Raw genomic sequence first — 21,413 nt, 5'->3', positions numbered from 1 at the left:
AACACCTCCTAAAATAACAGCACCACTTTTGACAGAACAAGTGGGACTGCCGGTGGTTGGAGGTTTGCCATCCACACCCCATTGCAGCAACATGCCTCCCTCTCCACCACCACCACCACCCCCTCTCTCTTGCAACCTCACAGAATTTGAGCGCAAGCAGACAGAACTCTGGAGTGGCCCAAATTGCCTAGAAAATGAAATCTTAATACGCATGATTTGAGGGAGGGCTGCAGCTCAGCAACAGAGCATCTGCCTTGCATGTTGAGGGTCCCACGTTCAATGGCACCTCCAGGAAAGGGCTAGGAAACACTCCAGCCTGGAACCCTGGCGAGCCACTGCCAGTCATTGTAGACAATACTGAGCTGGATAGACCAGTGGCCTGATTCAGTACAGGACACGTTCTTATGTTCCTGTGTAACAACAGAGAAAGTCTCTCTCTCTCTCTCTCTCTCTCTCTCTCTCTCTCTCTCTCTCTCTCTCTCTCTCTCTCTCTCTCTCTCTCTCTCTCCTCCCTCCCTCCCTCCCTCCCTCCAAGCTATCACATGTTTATATATAATAAAGATTTCAGCAAGCATCTAACGTTAACAGGAATATGCCAAGTTGGGCCATTAGTCTGTCTAATTCAGTATCACCTATTATGATTGGTGTCAGCTCTTTGTGACCTCAGGCAGAGTGTGTTCTGAGCACCAGGTACAGGATTCTTTAACTGGAATCATAGAACTGTAGAGATGGAAGGAACTCAGTGCAGGAATTGCAGCTAAATAGTGATTTAGGAGATAGCAGAGATTCAGCTGAGGATCTACTACATGCAAAGCCACTGGCTGCTCCCTCCAGGACCAAAGTTTTTGCATAGCTGCTAATAATAATAACAAATAATAATAATAATAATAATAATAATAATAATAATAAATGATTTTATTATTTATACCCCATCCATCTGGCTGGGTTGCCAATAGACAAGGCCAGCTCCAGGTGCTGTTGTTGTTGTTGTTTTTTGGGGGAAGGCTTTGTCAAGGTTTGGTGGACACACCTTAGATGTCATATTGCCTCCTGGGGCCACATGCCATTAGTGGGTGGGGCAAGTGGCAAAGGTGAGCAGAGCAATGGATGTAAACTTTACCTTTCGTACAGTCCACTAATTTTTGCACACTCACTAACACACCCTCCATCCAGGGAAGGGAGAGGCATTAACGGAGTCCATCCAGCCTGGCAAAAACACTTGAGGAGGATGCAAAGCAGGGGTCACTGATGGATGTCACCTTGGGAGAAAGGTGTGTGGCTGGGGAGAGTCCTGACAGCAAGACAGAGAGGTTTGGAAGACCAAATTTGGTCTAAGGCCTGACGTTCCCCATCCCTGACGTAGCTGTTCTGGGGTTCCTTTCTCAAGGATGCCTTATTGGTCCACTCAAGTTCCCTCTTCTTATTCTAGCTGCCCCTCTCCACCCCCCACCCCGCAATTGAACTGCTTATCACAATGAAGCAATTTCCGTAGCATCAGAGTCTTATCCCCACAATGGATCACTCGGAAGCTGGAGAGAGACAAGGGGTGGCAAATGGAGAGGAACCAGTTCCGTTGACTGATTGGATGCAGTGAAGCAAACTCATCTTCTCCAAGAGGCTAAGTCTGCCAATCTGTTTTCATTTAAGCATTTTGACTGCAGCTGCTCTGAGTCAAGCCAACTCCTAAACCTATCCAGCTTTATCCTCAGTGTCATATTGCAGTGTGAAAAAGATGTCAGTGGGCTGCCTCTTGACCTTGACGCTTTTGAGGACCCGGGTACTCGTTTTCATTTCCTGTATCTTATTCTTAAAGGTAAAGGGGCCCCTGACCATCAGGTCCAGTTGTGTCCGACTGGGGTTGCAGCGCTCATCTCGCTCTATAGGCCGAGGGAGCCAGCGTTTGTCCGCAGACAGCTTCCAGGTCATGTGGCCAGCATGACAAAGCTGCTTTCTGGCGAACCAGAGCAGCACACGGAAACGCTGTTTACCTTCCCGCCGGAGCGGTTCCTATTTATCTACTTGCACTTTGACGTGCTTTTGAACTGCTAGGTGGGCAGGAGCTGGGACCGAGCAATGGGAGCTCACCCCGTTGCAGGGATTCAAACCGCCGACCTTCTGATCAGCAAGCCCTAGACTCTGTGGTTTAACCCACAGCGCCACCTGGGTCCCTATTCTTATTCTTATTTATGTTCTCCATTTTACTGCCACAACAAACCTGTGAGGTTGGTTAGGCTGAGAGATGGCGACTGGCCCAAGGTCAGCCATTGAGCTTCATGGCTGAGTGGAGATTGGAACTGTAGCCTCTAAAGCAGTGGCGTAGCATGGGGGCCTCACATGGGCGGTTGCCCCGGGTGCAAAATTGTTAAGGGCACAAAATTTCAACACCTGGTGCTGCTTCAATACAGCTGTGTGATTCCAATGCTGGGCTCTGTTGAAAATGGCATCTGCATGCAAACCAGGAAGTGACCTCTCCAGACAATGGAATGACTCTTCTTTTCTTATCTCTGCAGATCAGTGGTTCCCAACCTTTTTTGGTATGGTAGCCCACAGGTTAAAATTCACTCAATATGGTGACCCATCCATTTGTTGTCACAGGAATTCTGGGCCTTAGTTCTTCAGCAGCTGTCTCTTTCATGCGTTTGAACTTCAGCTTTGCCTATTTTATAACTGGTATTTGAGGCATCCAAGCAAAAAAATCACTTAATGCCCCTATGAATGTGGAATTTGTTAAAATATTTATAGTACTTAACAAAGTTATTCACAGTTTTGTTTATGGGAATGTAAGAACGGCAACCATCTAATTGTGGGATATTGCTTCATACACTATAAATATTTATTCTAAAAACACACAGAGACACAAACAGTGTTACATATAATGAACTATGAATATTTTTATTATTCTGTAGACAACAAAAGTCTGTTTTAGCAAGCGTCAGTGGGGTGGCGGAATTTGCATTTTGCCTACAAGGGCTTGGAAGAGACCAGGGTTCAAATCCTGCTTGGCTCATGAAGCTTGCTGGGTGACCTTGTGGGATAGGAACTGTCTCTCAACCTGATCGCCCTTGCAGGATTGTTGTGGGGATTGAATGAGAAGAGGGAGAACCATTTATACGACCTTGAGCTCCTTGGAGAAAAATGGTGGGATAGAAATGCAATAAATAAACAAGTAAAGTGGGTCAGTGTGGGGTTTGATGGTTGTCAGGCATAGTTTGAAATCGTTATTGATCCATAGCTTGCTGACTGTATTCCATCTTCTTGCCAGTCATTGCTGAAGATCCTTTCTCATGAAGTTATGTACTACCAAATGGCAGCAGCACAGCTACTGCTTCATCAGGAAGTTCAGGCTGTTCAGCAGTAACTAAGTAATTTTAATTAATACTTAGTGTGTATCTGAAAAAGTGTGCATGCACACGAAAGCTCATACCAAAATAAAAACTTAGTTGGTCTTTAAGGTGCTACTGAAGGAATTTTTTATTAAGTAATTTTGGTTATATGAAGCCAAAATTCAGACAACCTCGGTTCCAAGAACTCATCTTTGGGTGTCCTATCACATGACAATTGACGTGGAATTTCTGCAAAACCTATGATCAGTGAGACCAGCGTCAAAAGATTGCGATCTGACCACAAAACTGGTATGTTAAGGGGGAACTATGGCTGAATGCTAGATTGAAAAACATCTCCAGATAAGGAACAATGACAAACTTAGTTGGTCTCTAAGGTGTTACTGGAAGGAATTTTTTTATTAGGTTTCTATCAATGCACTATAAACTTTTCCAGTTACTGACAAACTCTTGACTGCGCAAGATAATTATAGGAATGCAACAGAATGTAAAGCTGTGTGTGGTTCACTAGGCCTTAGTGATATGGATCACAGTGGCTCTTCTGTGAAAAAGGAAATGTGGTTAACAGATCATTCATGAGCAGCCAGTGTCAAAACTAGGTGCTAAACTGATATCTAACTGCATCCAAGGAGAGACATCCATGAGATTAGGTCACACATGTATGTATATCATTTGGACTTTCACCTTCAGGTGTGTGGAACCATTGGCCCACCAGATGTTGCTACAACTTCCTGGCCATTGGCCATGCTTGCTGGGGCTGATAGGATTTGACGGTCAGCAACATCTAGAGCAGGCATCCCCAAACTGCGGCCCTCCAGATGTTTTGGCCTACAACTCCCATGATTCCTAGCTAACAGCACCAGTGGTCAGGGATGATGGGAATTGTAGTCCAAAACATCTGGAGGGTCGAAGTCTGGGGATGCCTGATCTAGAGGTTCCCTGCACCTGACCTAGCACAACTTCAACTCTTCCACCCCATCTTCTCTCCTGTGTCCTCCCTGGTCATCAATTTAGAAAGTAACACTGATGAGGCGGGGATCTTTGGGCAAGTTTATGTCACATTGGTGATGTATGGAAGTGAGAGCTGGACCATAAAGAAGGCTGATCGCCAAAGAATTGATGCTTTTGAATTATGCTGCTGGAGGAGACTCTTGAGAGTCCCATGGACTGCAAGAAGATCAAACCTATCCATTCTGAAGGAAATCAGCCCTGAGTGCTCACTGGAAGGACACATCCTGAAGCTGAGGCTCCAATACTTTGGCCACCTCATGAGAAGAGAAGACTCCCTGGAAAAGACCCTGATGTTGGGAAAGATTGAGGGCACGAGGAGAAGGGGACGACAGAGGACGAGATGGTTGGATAGTGTTCTCGAAGCTACGAACATGAATTTGACCAAGCTGCAGGAGGCAGTGGAAGACAGGAGTGCCTGGCGTGCTCTGGTCCATGGGGTAATGAAGAGTTGGACACAACTAAACTACTAAACAACAACAACATGTCACATTGTTAGAACTAGACAAAGATCATGGCCACTCATCAGGAATAGTGCTGATAGTGACTTGGTCCCAATTGGCCATAGCTTCTCCAGCATCTAAGAGAGATTAATATAAGCACCTTAATATAAGAGCTAAGTAGAAAGGCAGCATATCTTGGAATATGAGATCCTAAGGGAAAAGCCACGTGCCCAGTTGTGAGCACCCAGAAGCACCTGAGTACTCGTGGTTGGAAACAGAAAGGTTGGGGGTGAGGAACCTGTGGCCCTCCAGATGTTGGACTCAAAGCCCTGGCCATTAGCCACACTGACTGGGTCTGCAAAAGTGTTGGAATCCAACAAGATCTGAAGGGCCACAGGTTCCTCATCCCTGAATTATATGGAGCTTTGGTCTGATTCAGCAGCGTTCTCCTTATGTTCTTACAAAATGGCTAGCAGAATTGTCGTTATCTTATCCACTTAAACAACTTATATTCAGCTAATCAGCACTAAAACACTTGGAAATAGCAATCATGCAGGCTACCCATCTACACAGATTATTTTCATGAGGTTTACCCTTGGGCAACCCAAGCCCAGCTTCCTAAAATAGTCAATAGGTGAACTTTCCCAAGGGTGGAAGAGAGAGAAGGAGAGAGATTTCCCATAAGAAAACCCTTGATAATCATTTGTGACTTATTATTTCTGGAATACAATACACCACAAATGGGAAAGAGATGCTATCTGCAGTCAGTACATGCATCATTCCCAAGTACAGAATTACATATTTGCTCCATTATCGTTAACACTTCGTAATTACAGGCAATCTGCAATGTTAATATCTGAGGTGCCAATTATATCGGGAGCGGAATGTGCAGCTACCATTTCTGCCATTTAATTCTTGGTGGGAGTGCTGCCTCCATAATAAAGATCTCCCTCTGCCACCCACATTTGTGCAGTGATTCAATTGACTCTCTTGATGTTTTCATCATCACCAAGCAGACATTTGGATGAGTCTGTTCAAGTTACCTTTTGCATTATACTGTGTGTGTGTGTGTGTGTGTGTGTGTGTGTCCATTTAAAACCTTGTTATCCAATATAACAAAGACTTTCTCAGTGGTTAGTTATTCAGTGAAAACTGCATTCTCATTGTAAGATCCCCGCCCCCCGCAAGAACTAAAATTGGTTTGGTAACTAAAGGGACAGTCCGCAGATTTACAAATCAGTCCCGATACAAAATCAATTGAAGTTGAAAAGTGTCCCCGGATTCATTGGGGGGGGGGGATTGGTAACCTTAAACTAAAGTCAAGAAATGTTTTGTTGAGATGGTTTTTGTTTTTAATTATTTGCATACGTGCACCCATTATCTAAATCACAGGCTTTGCCTGCAAATTATTCCGGGGCTCAATCTACAGTTATGGCTAGCAAAGACTCCTCCCTGAAATCTAGCAGAGCCACTGCCAGTCAGTGTTGATGCTAGTCTGATTTGGTGTAAAGCACCTTCTTGTATCCCCATCCTGAAATGGCACACTGTTCTGCCACCTCTGGGTTCTACCAGGGGGAGAAATTTGGCTTACTTTAGATTTGAACCTGAACCAACCAATTTTTACTTTTTTTACTTTTTTAAAGAATACGTGAACTGAAACACAGCTATCCTTTGTAATTTGCACACCTCCGAATTTTGTGATGCAGTTCTCCACGCATATAACGTGCACAGAAATGCATATATTAAGGGAAGAGTCCAAGGTGGTGTAATGATTAGGGCTTGGACTAGGGCCTAGGAGAACAGGGTTCAAATCCCCACTCAGCCATGAATCTTGCTGGGTGATCTTGGGCCACAGTCAGTGCCTCTCAGCCTTACCTACCTCACAAGGTTGTTGTAGGCATTAAATAAGAAAGGGAGGAACCATGTATATGCCATGGAGAAAAAGGTGGGGTGCAACATTAAAATGCATTATTTTAGGGGAAATTGCTGTCTAGAATATGTACTGTATATCAGGCCAAATTGCATACCCCACAAAATATGTATGTTCGTAGAAACGAATGCTAAAACACCAGTGAGTTTCCCCAAGGACTTTGCGACAACAAAAAAACGGCGAACTGATGAAGAAATTGGGAGAATTGGAATGGAGAAAAACTGAAAGGGACAGATCCACCCCACCTCAAGTTTTCTACCACTTCATTCTGCCTGCATGTGCAACCAGGCTCCAGGCGTCTATTTTTAGTGTGCCTTTCCGATTCTGCTCCTGGCTGCTGTGCTTTGGTGGGACTGACTTCATCGCTAAATTTGGTGGTGAAGAGAAAGGCAAACGGGTGCCAGGATGAATGAGCCTGGATGGCAGATGCAAAAGATGCTCAGTCGACACGATACATTTCATCACGCAGCGTGAGACGGAAGGTGTCCAACTATATTTTTAGCATGTTTAGAAGTGAAGAGCTTATCCGTCCTTTTTTCTTTCTTTCCATAGTAGCGATTGCACTCACAGTGAGGGGTTGCTGCTGCTGCTGCTACTGCTTCTGCAAAATAATAATAAGCCCGTTAATCTTATGATAAACTCAGAAGTGCAAAGCAATAAGCACCATTTAGATCACTAGGATGCCATGTTCAGGTAACGCTCTGCCAGAAGGACACACCTGGAAACTTAAAACAGACTCTGTGTTAATTGGCACTGAATGAATTCCAATGGGAAGAAGTTTCTTTACTGCTTTTCATCTCTAGGAGGGAGGCGAGGGCATCGGAGCAGATCAGGAGGCCATGCGAGTTGCTTTATTGGCAATTGATACCTGCATTTATTTTTAATACAAGTTTTTAAAATTGGTTATTAGAATTCAAGATTCTAATCGCATCCATCGTAGTGTTACGCAGAGTGAGGAAATGACCTCAGACAGCAGGTTATTGGGGAGCAAGTGGTAGCTCCATGGCTGCACTTCCCATTCTGGGACAAAGGAGGCCGGCCCTATTGTTAGGTAAAATTATATGTATTCACAATAATTCTGCCTCGGCATACATCAACAAACTAGTTCCCCATAAAGAACACATGGGTTTCTTAGCATGGGGGTCAGATTGGGATCTACAGGATTCTCAAGGCAGCCCCCACTCACCTACTTCTGTAAGGGTCCCCTCTTCCCCAGGTTCATGGTCCTGGTTCTTGATGCATGACAGCTTTGGGAAGGGAAATCCATCATAGTTGGCTAGGAGCAGTTCTGCTGATCTGGGAGTAATTAGTTTTGGTTACTCACTCTCTCTCTCTTAAGGGGTGGGGAGGCCAAGAAGGCCACACCCCACATACAGAAACAGATCAAAAAAGGCCAAGCCAATGGGTGCAGTGAATTGGCTCTTCATGCCCAGGATTGTATCTCTAGAAACCTATTTGGTATTAAGCGGTATATATTGCATTTTGGAAGTTCCTTCATCAGAGCAAATTTCCCATACAATATTTATTCATTCAGAACGGTGCAACCTTCCACCTGCCATTTGGCAAACTCCCATTCTTCTTTTGTAGCTATTTTGCCTCCTCTTTTTTTGTTGAGCAGTCTTGTGGGAGGGGAAGTTATTGTTAAAAGTGGGATAAAGATGTCCAAAAATTAATAATAATAGTAAAAAAAAAGCTCTGGCCGCAACATAAGCGAATCAATTATTCTGCTATTAGAAGGAAAGAGCCTTGGCTATTAAAGTAGAAACAGGGTGGCATTCTGATCATTTAGCCCTATGAATCGTGATGGGTGTCCCACGCACCCCCCACCCAGGAACTGTGAGCTTCTTTTTTGGCTTCTCTTTTGCTCCAGAGCAAGTGTTTTGCTTCTAGCAATCCACTGTCATTTTGCGAATTTATATCTATATCTGTATCTGTGAAGATGGTTAACAAAGCAACCCAATTCCACTCCCTGTTTTGCTCTTCACCATGAAGGTTGTTACATTTCCCCGCCGATAACACAGAAAACAAAATCCACGGGAGGACCCCGGGAGGTATTCACACATGACAAATGATGATTGCCAGAGAGATGTGCTGAGCTGTTAATACCTCGATCCTCGAGAGCGCATGAATCATCTGGCGGTGCCAGAGTGGGATGTGACAATAGCACAATCTTTTCCTTTGACATGTTGGAACTCCCCAGCCTTTTCTCCTGTACAAAAAGATCCTTTCCTTGAAATTGTGTAGAATCTACAAACCTGAAAGGGTGGGGGAATCATTGGCCTTCTAAGTCAGGGATGAGGGGACCTCTCTGACCCTCTTTAAATTGCTGTTCTTGTCATCCCTGACTATTGGCCATGCTGACAAGGGATGATAGGAGTTGGGAGCCCAAAAACAATGTGTATGGGGTGTGTGTGTATTCCTCACCCCTACTCTATATCATCGAGTATCCTTGTCTAGAATTTCAATACAGTAGTACCTCGGGTTCCCGAATGCCTCTGTTGTCGAACGTTTCAGTTCTCAAACTCCAAAAGCCCGGAAGCCGATGCTTCTGTTTTTGAACGTTTTTTCGGAACTCGAGCATGTGACGTGGTTTCAAATGCCTGCAAGAAGCTCTTGCAACCAATGGGAAGCTGTGCCTCAGTTTTTGAACGTTTCAGAAGTCAATCCAACTTCCGCAATGGATTACGTTCAAGAACCGAGGTACCACTGTACCTTATGTTAGGAATGACGTTACCTACACGTATACAAACATTGACATCATCCTCAGAGTCCTTCGAAGACCATAAGAACAGCCCTGCTAGATAAGGCCAATGGCCCACCTGGTCCTGCATCCTGTTCTTACAGTGGCCAACCAGGTGCCCCAGTGAAAAGCCTGCAAGCAAGACCTGAGCACAATAGCACTCTCCCGTCCTGTGGTTTCCAGCAACTGGTATTCAGAAGTATTCCTGCCTCTGATTGTGGAGGTAGAACACAGCCATTGTGACTAAAGCCATTGATAGACGTATCCTCCATGAATATGCCAATCCCATTTTTTAAAGCTGACCAAGATGGTGGCCATTACTGCCTCCTGTGGAAGCGAGTTCCATAGTTTAACTCTGTGCTACATGGAGAAATGCTTTCTTTTATGTGCCCTGAATTTTCCAACATTCAACTTCTTTGTTCATGACCTCCAGTGTTATATGAGAGTGGGAGGAAAAACTTTCTCCATGCCATGCATAATTTAATACATGTCTGTCATGTTGTCCCTTGCTCATTTTTTCTCAAAACTAAAAGGACCCACATTTTCCTCATATGGGAATTGGTTTATCAACATAGCCTTATAACAGAGTTCTTCCAATGTAAACCCAGCCCAGAAATGAGGAACCTGTGGTCTTCCAGATGTTGCTTCCCAGTGTGAGAGCCAGTGTGGTGTAGTGGTTAAGAGCGGTAGTCTCACAATCTGGTGAACCGGGTTCGCACCTCCGCTCCTCCACATGCAGCTGCTGGGTGACCTTGCGCTAGTCACACTTCTCTGAAGTCTCTCAGCCTCACTCACCTCACAGAGTGTTTGTTGTGGGAGAGGAAGGGAAAGGAGATTGTTAGCTGCTTTGAGACTCCTTCAGGTAGTGATAAAGTGGGATATCAAATCCAAACTCTTCTTCTTCCATTGATATCTGGTTGACACTGGACTCGATGGGCTTTCAGTCTGATCCTAGTTGATGGCCATCATTACCTCTTGTGGGACTGCATTCTCCAGGTGCCCCTGCCAAGCAATGGCCGGTGCCTCTGATTTAGCCCTACACAATTTTCCACATGAGGATGGTTGTACTTGCACAGAGATGGTCCTTGCTCTAAATGTGCAAGCTCTCTCATGCAACTTTGGAAAGACAAATCCGATGCCTTAGGAGTGAAACCATTAGGAAAGAATTTACTGGTTCCTTGATTCCTATTTGGTGGGGCCACTGGGAGCTCACGCGAGGTTTCTTTATGGGCCAGAATTGGCCCAAGGGTTGCCAACTCTACACCCCTCTCTTAGAGCTAAAGCATCCCTGTAATAAAATAAAATAAAATAAAATCCCTGTGCCCGATAAATTAATGCAAGGCAAAGTAAACTCAGAGTTTACGTTCATGTCTCTATTCCCTAATTACCTGGTCTGGGTGGTTTTTCCTTTCTTTCCCCCAAGCACTAGAAAGAACTGCAGAGTGAAGATGCATTAGAGTAATTATAACATAATGACAGCAGATCATGAGTTAAGGATGCTGTGGATAGGACTACTGCAGAAGTCAGAAATTGTTTGGCAGGGAGGTGGAAGGCATCTCCAGAAGGAATTCTCCAGCACTCAAGTTGTAATTAAAACGGAGAAGATGGTTTGTGATTCACATTTCCTATAGCTGCCTACAAATATTAATTAGCTTCAGGTAACCAACCTGACCCAAGCAGTAATGAGTTCCATTGTACAGAGCAGAGCGAAGCTGTGGATTCCTTAATGCAGGGGGTCCCTCCATGCTTCTTTTGCTAAGCTACTCCAGTGGTCTGGAGCATCCTGTGGTGGTTTTTTTTAATGCTTAGCTTCAATGGAAAAGCAAACATTGGGAATGGCAAGCAATTTGGGAGTGCCTAGAGGTAGGAATGGGAGAGAATTTCAATTTAGTTCTCATCCAAAGGTGAACCTACCCCATTCACTCCTTCCAAATCAAGGTGCAAACTGAAACACAGCCACCCTGTGGAATCTGTGCTTCTCTTAATCTTGCCAAGTGATCTATATATACAAAATGCATACACAGAGGTAAAGTGTGCATTAAAAATGCATATTGTAGTGAAGACAACATACAAACTGCATTATATTAGAGAAAATACAAATATTTGGGGAAATATGCTTTGCAGTTGCAAAAGCAGCATACAGACATTTCTATGTTCGGGAAGATTTACAGGAAAATGTTGGTGTACTTATGTGGACAAAAACATTCAAGGAGGATGCATACCAGAGTCCAAGGGAGGGAGAGATTGGTCTCGATAGAGTGGGTGGCTGGGATGCAGTTGTGATATACAGAAAGCCAAAAGGCCTTTGAGCTGAGGCCTCGCCCACCCCTGATCTCGTCAGGCCAGATTCACACCATACCTTTAACGTGCTATGATACCACTTTAAACAATAATGGCTTCTCCCAAAAAAATTGTGGGAGCTGTAGTTTGTTAAGGGTGCTGACAGTTGTTAAAGGTAAAGGGACCCCTGACCATTAGGTCCAGTTGTGACTGACTCTAGGGTTGTGGCGCTCATCTCACTTTATTGGCCGAGGGAGCCGGCGTACAGCTTCCAGGTCATGTGGCCAGCATGATTAAGCTGCTTCTGGCGAACCAGAGCAGCACACGGAAACGCCATTTACCTTCCCGCCGGAGTAGTACCTATTTATCTACTTGCACTTTGACATGCTTTCGAACTGCTAGGTTGGCAGGAGCTGGGACCAAACAATGGGAGCTCAACCCGTCGCAGGGATTCGAACCGCCGACCTTCTGATCGGCAAGCCCTAGGCTCTGTGGTTTAACCCACAGCGCCACCTGAGTCCCTTGCTGAGAGTTATTAAGAGACACCTATTGCCCCTTGCAGAGCTACAATTCCTAGTGTGGTTTAACTATCAGTCCCTCTTCTCAGGGAACTCTGGGAATTGTACTTAGTGAGGGAAACAGGGATCTCCCTTAATGCTCCTGAAACTCTTGGGGGGGGGGGGGAATCTGTGACTGTTTAAAGTGTATCATAGTATTTTAAATGTATGGTGTGAATGTGGCTTCAGTCAATTGACTACTTGTTGTGGAAAGGGATGAAGGGGTAATCAATCCATTTAAAACAGATTTATACATGGTGTTTAGCAGTTCTGACCTGATCAAGCCGTGCTCGCATTGGTCCACCTCTTGTATCAAGCACCCGTTTAAACCTGAGCTGCTTCTTATTTCTTCCATATCTACTCACAATCAGGAATCCTGGGGAAGGAAATCATGCAATGCTGAAGACCTGGCAGTGTGATGATCTTGCTGAGGGCAAATGAAAGCAACTGAGAATGAAGGCTATGAAGGGAAGTGAGGGCAATGTAAATGATGAGCAAATCTCTCTCCCTTTTTTTTGCAACGTGTGCATATTTTTTCAAAGCAATGTTGCCTTTAAGTGAGCAACTTCAACAGCACTCTTCTTTTTCTCAATCTTCTGTAAGTCTAATTCCAGATCGGTTTCCCTTCCAATAATAAATCAGAGCCTAATATCAAATATCATCAGAGTTTAGAAGGGATGCAAGAAGCAGAAAAGGAAGACAGGACAATCTGATTTCTAAATTAACGAATCCCTGGAAGTCCAATACTAGCATCAAGTAACTCCTCTACAAAGGCTGGGACTGGGATTGGGCGGCCGGGGGGGGGGGGTGACACTTCCCTTCAACAGCACATCTGATAGCCCTTAGGCAGAAGTCTGCTTTGAAACGCATTGAACCAGTGACTCCTCAAAATATATGGTTCTTCAGGTAACAGGAGGTGCAGCTGCAGAGTGAAAAATACAGTATCTCTCCTCCTCCTTGCCTCGGGCAGTATCTGCTTGGGTGACAAAGTGAGGGCTCAGTAATTCTGCACTTCAAAAGCTATTTTGATGTCTGACTTATATTCAAAGCACACAGTTGTGCCTCACTTCTCACTCACCTAGCTGTGTTTTTAATCTCTCAAGGTACAAGCAACTCAATAACACAGTAATCAAACAGAGACTGATATAGGATGGAACAAGAGGAGGCATCCCACCGACTCTTTTATTTTTATTTTGGCTGCCGTGTGATAGATTCTCCAAAAAGAAAAAGGAATCCCCCCCCCCAAAAAATGGCCCTATTGTTTTCCCAGACATTTTCCAAAACGAACTTTTCCAATGGTAAAATCATTACAAAGGAGAAATATTATCATCTCGCTTGGGGCCAGGCTGGGGAAGGGAGGAGAAAAAAACACCCCATCATATTCTAATCTTGGATGGTTCGCTCTGTGATGAATCTCGCCCACATTCTTTCTCACGATCAATGTTCTTTGACAGAGTTTGAAACAAGACTGTTTCATGTACTCTGCCTTCAGCCATTCCCTATAAGTGAACATTTCAGGAGTGGAGAATCTCTGGCCTAGGGGCTGAACATGGCCCTCCAGGGCTCTCTCTATGTCCCTCGGGACCCTCTGCCAGCTGCATCCTCTGCCCAGGCCCCCCTCCCCAGCCCTGCTTTACACCCTCCCCAGGTACTTTTGCCTGGCTGGAATAGGTCCATGAACTGTGTCTGTGGCTCTTGCTTGCATGAATTGAGAGGGGGTGGGGCGGGGCATTGAAACCTCTGACTTTTAGAAATTCCAAAAAAGATGGTTAAGAATCCCCAATAATCTTCCAAGGAATTCCAGGGTTCTCCTGCAACGCAGCTCCAAGGCCATTTCTGCACAGCAATCATTGTAATTCTCTGTACTGTGTTTGTAATTCCAGCATGGAGCTATTTGTCAGGGTTACTTCAAGGTTATTTATGTCAATTGCACCTTTGAAATGTATGGTCCAGAGTATCATTTGTCTAGGGAGGAAAATAAAAGCAGAGTGCATTTTTCAAGCTGCTGTTATTTGCTGTGCCTCATATTCATCAGTGTAACAAACTGCAGAAATATTACGGGATAACGATGTAGCAATGGATTATTTATCTCCCATCTCCATTAACTGAGCATTGAACAGGCATTTCCTAATTCCCCTTTCAACTAATCTTTAAAGGGGCATGAGCATTTTCACTCTTCAAACTGTAATATTGTCATTGGTATTTCATCTGTCTGTATGGTTATGATCCCTCTTCATCCCACACTATCCTTTCACCCTGATCTTCTCTGAACCATCAGTTGTGGCAGCTTCCACTTCTCTAAGAGTCTGTCCATATTGACCAGGCACATTTTGCTACCTCTGGTGGGACTCCATTCCAATACAAGGATTTGGGTCTGGTGTATACAAGGAACTGAATAGTATTGCAGGTGATCATACTGAATTCACTCCATAATTATTTTTGCTTTCTACATTTACGGGACATAATAAGGATCTCTAGTCTAAGTACCTAATTTTGCATCTGTTAATTGACAAACTCAAAAGCTGATACTCTAAAGTTACCAGCATAGTACAGAACAATTTCTGCCTCGGCAATAGCAGAGAAATTACACATAAAAATCAGGAGTATGTAAACAGAAGAAAAACCACAATCACTGTTTTGCTCCCTGGCAAAACTTTATTGCGTATGCATCCAGCAATGACTTACAAAAACCCACAACAATGGCAGTTGTGGACATTTGGCAATTCTGATGTAGGTAACATGGATTTTTTTATATCTCTTGAGTAAGTCATGACGTGTTTTGTATATTACACCTGTCCTTTGGTGTATGTTTTTTTCAAATTTTCATTTCTTTTTATCCTGTATCGTTTTTCTTTTGGATAAACATAGTAGCTAGCTTTTTTTAAAAAATAAAATAAAATATTTTGCATAGCAATAGAAAACCTTCTGCAGATTGATGTCACATTCCCTTATGTGCATTCTTTTGGGGTTCCACCCCAGTTTTGGGTGGGGCCAGAGGCAAAAAGTGTGCATAGCAGCAGCTGCGACTTTGTGCAATATTTTTTATTTTTTATTTCATTCATGAATCACAACCCGTGAGGCATCCCAAAGTGATTTACAATGGAGTAGCATATACAAAACAGTTACATTATATAAAAACAGATAAAATAACTACATATATAAAAACAACTCTTAATATATATATATATATTTATATAAAGAATGCTTTTTATGGTACTTACCACAAAGGAGTACGGTCACCTTTTTATCTCTTACCGCCTGTGACAGCCGTTAATTGTGATAGGTCTACTCTTTAAAAAGAAAAAGAAAAAAGTTGGATACAACCCAAGACTTCTTCACATACCGCAAGGCTACAGGTTGGATAGCTCCACATATCTGCACAATTGTAGCCCACAATTTGTAGCCAAGCTGAGTACTAAGCATATATTCTGGCCTGACAACCACAGATCTAGCTAGATGGCTTAAACCAGGCATCCCCAAACTTTGGCCCTCCAGATGTTTGGACTACAATTCCCATCTTCCCCGACCACTGGTCCTGTTAGCTAGGGATCATGGGAGTTGTAGGCCAAAACATCTGGAGGGCCGCAGTTTGGGGATGCCTGGCTTAAACTCTTGGTTAGGCTTCATTTGACATATTCTGCACAACTATTATGGACACCTCTAGGACAGCAGTCATTCATACTGTTGTTTTGCCACAACATGCCTGGCAATGGTCGCAATCAAGTTGCACGGTGGAGTGCAGCTTTGCCATACTAATGCATGTAGCTTTAGGTAACCATGTACCACCCATTCATTCTGTTCCTTTTCTAGGCACATCTCTTTTGCAAGGAGAGTACGTGTGGCTGTTTAGAAACTCCTTTAATTAGTGCCTGTACCCCTTGCCTCCTCTCCATGCTGCCTCATTACCAGTGACACGATCCAGATGAGTATTTTCTCATTTTTTCTCATCTTTGTTTAAACTTTTTTTCCTGCTCTTTTCTTTAAAATGCATATCAAGAAGCTCACAGTATCCACTTAGAACCTGCAAAGCAATGAACTGCACTTAATGAAAGGATGTTTTGATGTAGCGGGTTTCCATCTGTTCTTGTGCTCTACAACGGTTCCCACTCAACTGCTCCATGCCTCTTCAGCAATCTGTAACTGAGAGGCAGTCCTTTCATTAATCATGCAAACAGAGCAAGGTACTTGCAAGTGAAGACACACAGCAGCCAAATTCCGATCAAGAGATACAGAAGTAAAACCAATAGGTGTTAAACACCATTGTTATACGCATTCATTTAGGGGCAGCTGCCATCCCCCTAAATCAATAAAAGTCAATAAAAATCAATTAAAATACATAGCAAAATGAGGTTCTCCCCCCCCCCCCTGAACAAAAATCCTGGCTAGGCCCATGATGATTTTGATAAAAAAAATTTAAAGGTTCCCAAGGCAGTACAGAAAGATGCTAACACAAGTAAAAAATTCAAACAATAAAACAGAATTTGCAAAAAACAAAAACAAAACATGTCGGGGGGGGGAACCCTCTAAAATTCAAACATCCATCCTCCTGCCTAAAGACAAAAGCCAATCCCACCCCCTACCTACCGGGGGGAGGGTGTTGTCACAGAGATATCAGGAGTAAACCCTCAAGCATCAATTACTTCTAAGAGTCCCAGGAAGTGGCGGCGGCCCGGGGGGTGGGGGTGCAGCAGGCAGAAAAGCTTGCCCCTTGATGGTGATGACATGTTCTCTCTCCTGAAATGGCAAGCTGCTGTTTTCTCCTTCACCGTTGGCTTTCAAACGTTGTTCCATAAGGGAGCCCTTTCCCCATCAAGCCTGTTTCTCTTCCCTACCCTTCGATTCAAGCGAGGCAGTGACAATGCTAAATCAATAGCCAGGATGCAGAAATGAACTGGCCAAGGATGAAGCCCAAAACATAGGTTATGTTGTTAAGTGATCCCTCTTCTGTTTTGGTGTGATTCATCCTGTGAAGGAAGGAGGTTAGCCTCTGCTGAATGAATGAGTTCACCATCTGAGAATGCTCCTTGGTCCACACTTGTCAACGGGAGTGCAGGCTGCAGAATCCGTAGCATGCCTTGGGTTAGTAATGTACCTTAGTCTTACCAGTCATGTAGGCTGAGTGACCAGTGCTATTCTTTGTAACCAATGAGACCTATTTGAATGGGGAGGTTGGCAAGGCTTTCCATTTTTGTATGTGACCATCCTGTGGTACTCCTATGACTTTCAAATGTTGGGTCCAATTCACATATTCTGATAGTATGGTGAGGAGGGCTGAGTAAAATCCCCTGGGTTGAGAATGTGCCTCAACCCATCAAGTTGAGTGGCATGCCTGCTCCTCTGGTATCCTCAGATGTTCACATGGGGAATAACATTTGGATATGGACTATGTGAATACTTTAATGCATACATGTTGCGGTTGTACAGTTGATTTCTGCATTTTTATCTGGGAATTCAGCTCAACTGGGTCAAAGCGTTTTGAATATTATGTTTGGGCATATTTAGTGGAAGGGCTGTAGTTCAGTGGTACAGCACCTCACTCACTTTCAGAAGGTCCCTGGTTCAATTCTTGGTAACTCCCTTTAGGACTGGGACAAATTCTTATCTGAAACCCTAGAGATCTGCGGCATACGAAATGCTTTTTAAAACAAAAACAAAAGACATCTGGTTCTTAATTCCCTGAAGTATACTGCTTTGAATTCTTAAGATTAGGGAGGGGGAATCTCCAGTCTGTAGGCCAAACGTAGTCCACCAGGGGGTCAAATTTGGCTTGCAAAGCCATTCCCCCAAAATCATGGCTATCTGTCAATCAGTTGGCATCTCTTGTGGTGTCAGCTGCTGGGCCAAAGAGCAGGGCCCAGTTCTGGCTTAGTTTCGCACACCTGTCCTTGACAGGGTTTTCTGAGAACAGGTAGGCTGCCCCCCCCCATCTGTCAAAGTTGGCCTGTAGTGCAGGGCCAGATAAATATCATGCCCCCTGTGTCCAAAAGTGCACCTACCCCATCTCAAAGAAAATGAAGCGTTATTAGCTGTGCCTGTTTATGGTTAATCCTTCCTTCCTGAAAACGAAACATAAAGGCAAGAAAACAATTCATCCAATGAAAGTCAGCCGTGCTCTTTTCAAAAGAAAAAAAAATAAGGAAAGTGAAGAACTATTACTGGAATAAAAGAAATACAAAATGTAAAACTTGATCAAAGGACACATCAAGGTGATGCTGTACTTGGGTGATATGTGGACACTTGACCAGATGTTGGCAAAGCATATTTCTGCTAATAATATGGATTTTGTAGTGAGCAGATGGCTTGAAGGACAGAGGCCTGGTTATTTAAGGGAAGTGAGGCTCCTGCTCACATTTCAAGCACAGAAGGCTAAGAGGGCACCAAGGAGGCCAGTGATGGTTGTCTTTCAAGTGACAAACTTGAGCTGTGAAGATGGCTGAATTTCAGAAGGGGGTCTTCACAATAGCATTTGACTCTGTTTCAGCAGAGGGAGGGGGGAATGTTCAGAAGTATGGAAGGGAGTGAAATGCATGTCAGCCTGGATAGCTCAAGTGGTGAGAATGTGGTGCGGATAACGCCAAAGTTGCAGGTTCGATCCCCATATGGGACAGCTGCATATTCTTGCGTTGCAGGGGGTTGAACTACTTAGATGATCCTCAGGGTCCCTGGTTTGACTAGCTCCCTGCACCCTTGCAGGTAGTGCTGACCCAGGGCACCAGCATAGGTCAGCCTAGGGTGAACACCTGGAATGGCGGAAAGCCAGGTACATGCTATGTCCACCACCCAGATGTTCCCCTGGACTCAGGCATGGGCATAACCCCTCCCAGGGTTGACCAAACCATTGAGTCTCTGGATTCCTTTAACGGAATACCCTTCACATAGGGATGGCGAGAGCATTCCCCCATCCCTATCACCTGAACCAGAGCCTATCCGTAACCTTACAAGTTGTGGCGATTTGCTACATGGCAGGCGAAACCCAAATGGCACCAGCTAATCAGCCAAGTGGGAAAAATTCCTGCTTTGCCCCTGTCCCAACGACACACAACACACAATGGCATAGCAAGGTCAAGCGCGCAAGCCCTAAAAGTAGGGAGAGGTGGGTGGGTGTTCCAATGCACTGACCAAAAGAAGAAGCTCTGAGTCATGTGCATGGGCATATATAGGTCCCTTGATCAGTTTGGCTAGCATCCCATTGGCCTGATTAACCCAGCATGAAGGGACCTACCAATAGGGTGCTGTGGCTATCCAGTCGTACCCACCCACAACACAGGGTTTCAGTTGCCAGGTCGCACCACAACACGTGCCGTCTTTAAGGGAGAACACGATTTGTACACAATTTTGCCTCGTATACAATTTTGAATTATATTTTCCCCAACCTTATTGTCATTAATATAATGCACTTGGGTCATGGCTTTTCCCTAATAGACACATTTTTAAACACATTTGTTCTGTTAGACAACTGCATCAAAAATCTCAGAGAAGGGCAAACTTCAAAGCAGAGATGTGTGTTTGGTTTCAGGAAGAACGAATTAGCTTGCTTTGCTATCTGAACTGCAATTTCCACCCTGTCTCTGAAAGTGCTCCATTTAACCAGGTAAGCAGATGGTTTAAAATATATATTATTATTTTAATACAACTAATTATGCAACCTACAGATGGCAACACCATCTTAAAAGAAATATAAAAAGGCATCCCTCCTTTTCTCCTCCATAGGAGGGATTCTGTAGATGTCTCCAGGTAGCAGGGCAAGGGTTTGAATTCCCAGGTGGCAAGAGTGCCTTCCCTACCCAGGCTCCCTAAGCAGGTGAAATGGAATGGTCCTGTCACTTCACACCTGGGAACACCTCCTTTAGCTAAGGTTTCTGTCCTAGTTTCCAGTGAGTGACATATTTGCTCCTTTGTTACACTGTGTTTCGTATTTGATTGACATGCTCTCAGCAACTGTGGTTAATGTGTCATGCTTAATGACATCACTGGAACTTACCCAATATGAATGACATCAGCAAGAGCTGGTGAATGACATCACCCTATGACATCACTAGGGGGCTGACCCAGGTCTCAGGTTTGGACCCTGAAATCCCAGGGTCTGGAATGCCCCTTACCTGCTAGTTCTATGTAGCAAGTTCTGAAATAGAGCCAATTGAATGTGATATATTTGGGGTGGGGGCTTCTGTGGCACCCACTCCTCACTTTATGCCCACACGCATTTACTCAGAACACTTCAACAGGGCTAAAAGAATCCTTCACACTGTTCCATTTTTTGCAGTTTCTGAGTTCAACTCCAGGAACAAGAAAGGCCTCATTGATTGTTCCACATGAGGCCTCACTATTATTGAGGAGATGTATTTAATGAGGAGGGGGGAAGAATCTTTGTAAAGAACTCTCCCATGGCATCAAATATTTCATAATCAGAATGATGCTTTTGAAAGTGAAATCAATTCAGGGTATCTCCCATAAGGTTAAAGTAACGATTGTGGAGGGAGGGAGGAGACAGAAGAATGAAATCAAGACAAAACATTTAATGAAACTTGTGCCACTGCTTTAAAAAAGGAACAAAAAGGTTATATATCGGGATGTATTTCTTTCTTTCGTTTTTGCTCTAAAAATAGAGTGTGCAATATATTGGTAAGCATTGCACTAAATGACAGCTTCTCTAGCAGATATTTATACTGGATGATACCCAACATTGGTTATTCTCAGAGTAGACCCATTGAAATAAGTAGCCAAAGTCACCCTAGGATTCACACTGGATACCACCCATAAGCTTATATAGGAACATATAAAACCACCTTAGTTAGACCGTGAGACCATCTGGCTCAATATTATCTGAACCCTTTTGGTCCAGGATACCTCAAGGACCACCTAATCCTTCATATCCCTGCCAGGTTACTGAGATCTTTGGAGGAATCACTGTTAGTGCCCCCCATGACTCTGATGCAAGACTCATATCCACCAGGAGCTGTGAGATTAGCATTGTAGGTCCAATTTTATTTAAGGGAAGACATTGTTGAAAATTTGTAACTTAAGGGTAATTCTAACTCAGCTAACCAAGGATGTGTGGGTGGGTGTTGCTTCGTAACCGGGCAGATTTTTGCTGAGGTAATTGGCTGTGTAGTT

This window comes from Zootoca vivipara, chromosome 6 (assembly GCF_963506605.1).
Source record: "Zootoca vivipara chromosome 6, rZooViv1.1, whole genome shotgun sequence".
NCBI lineage: Eukaryota > Metazoa > Chordata > Lepidosauria > Squamata > Lacertidae > Zootoca > Zootoca vivipara.
This window is presented reverse-complemented; position numbering follows the sequence as displayed.